The sequence below is a fragment of the Sinocyclocheilus grahami genome, unplaced genomic scaffold (genome assembly GCF_001515645.1).
Source record: "Sinocyclocheilus grahami isolate Dianchi unplaced genomic scaffold, SAMN03320097.WGS_v1.1 scaffold951.1, whole genome shotgun sequence".
Lineage (NCBI taxonomy): Eukaryota > Metazoa > Chordata > Actinopteri > Cypriniformes > Cyprinidae > Sinocyclocheilus > Sinocyclocheilus grahami.
Genome location: NW_015506130.1, coordinates 406,305 through 407,890, shown reverse-complemented (window position 1 = coordinate 407,890; position 1,586 = coordinate 406,305). Strand labels below are relative to the sequence as shown.

The window sequence follows — 1,586 nt, the reverse complement described above, 5'->3', positions numbered from 1 at the left end:
GTGTATACTATATTGTACACAGTGTGGAACTAGCGCAGAGAACACAAAATTTGCAAAAGGGTGTTCAAACTTCAAACATGAATCTATAAAGCTCCACACTGAGAGCATAAAACATAGACTTTGCAGAGATGCCTGTATGGCATGAAGCACAGGGCCTCTCGCCGCCGGCTTTAAGCGACAAGAGGCTGCGAGTCGAGCCTCCGAGGTGACTGAACTTTTGGCAAAGTTTAACACGGCTTATCATATTGCAAAAAAGCGAGATGCCCTTCACAAAGTTTAGGTCCGAGATAATTCTTCAAAAGAAAAACGGAATTTCCATCAATCTCAATTCATCGGTGTCATTGCAGAAACAATGAAAAGCAAGAGCGCATGAACTTGCCTCAGCCCCATTTATATAGTTCATGATTGATGGAGACCCAGATGTGTCTATTTTGAAAACCAGTTAACATCCTGATCGGGCACGTTGAGGTTCAGCATGCCAATGCTCAAGGTGAGTGCTCAAGAAATCTAAACTAATTGTAAAGATAATGGAATTTACAGTTCAATATCAGAGATTAAATCGGGGCTGTCTGCTATGTAGCATTATATTAAATGTTTTTTTTTTAATATACAGTATATTAAAAAAATGTATTATTGTAAAAATCACTTTTTTATTTTATACAATAAATTGATCGTTTTAACCTTTAATAATAATGCCAGCTAACAGGGTTCCCTGCATAGTTTACAGCATTAAGAGATATTTATTTCCTTTAGAAAAATTACTTTATCTGATATTTATCCAAATTAATCTTTATTGAATTGAGATTGTAATCAGAACTCAAGTTTATGAACCAAATCATGAAAATATTTTCCTAATAAAAACACAAAGAAATTATTCAATTACCAAAGGTTTTCAGCCCTGTTAAATAATGAAAATAATTGATTTACTTGATGATGTCATTTATATCAACATTAAAATTTAAAAGTATGCATTTGTTTGATTAATGTGATATTATAAAATAATTTGATGTTTTTTATTTAAGGCATTTATGCAGCAGCAAAAGAGGCATTCTCTGCTCTAGGACCACAGTGCAAAAATTGGCTGAAAAAAAAACTGTAGCTGGGGCAGCTGTAAATCTTGGACACAAGCGGGGGGTAATATCCCTTGTCCAGGCAGAGGCAGGGAACTACATTGTTCCTTTCCATTGTATGCCTCACAGGTACGTAAACATGAAGCTAACTATTAGTCCTATACATTTCTTGGGTAGCCTTTTCTGATTACACTTTTCTGTGTAGGCTTGATCTGGCTCTGTTGTCAGTGCAAAAGGAAAACCCAATGATTGGGAAAGTTAACAACCTCAATATGGTTTGGAAAACATACCATTTCAGCAGCAAATCCATGAGGGAGCTGAGGGTCTTTGGGGAAGACCTAGGCATAAGGGTGAATTCCCCAAGTGGAGTAAAAGGAACGCGCTGGCTACCACATGTGTCTAGATCGTTGGAGACACTGTTAAAACTGGAGAGAGAGGAGGTTATCTCCAGGACCTAGCACAGTTTACTGTAGTCTATGTGCACATGGACCACTTGGCCAGTGCATCAGCAAACAC

At 37.3% G+C, this 1,586-nt stretch overlaps 1 long non-coding RNA gene across 1 annotated transcript; it reads left to right on the top strand.

Annotated features, from left to right (window-relative positions):
• The first annotated feature begins 359 nt into the window (after positions 1–359).
• On the top strand, positions 360–1,329 carry LOC107564633 (uncharacterized). The gene is made up of 3 exons (XR_001606259.1): positions 360–490; positions 1,023–1,199; positions 1,276–1,329. It is a non-coding gene; the product is annotated as an uncharacterized lncRNA (long non-coding RNA).
• The last annotated feature ends 257 nt before the right edge of the window (positions 1,330–1,586 follow it).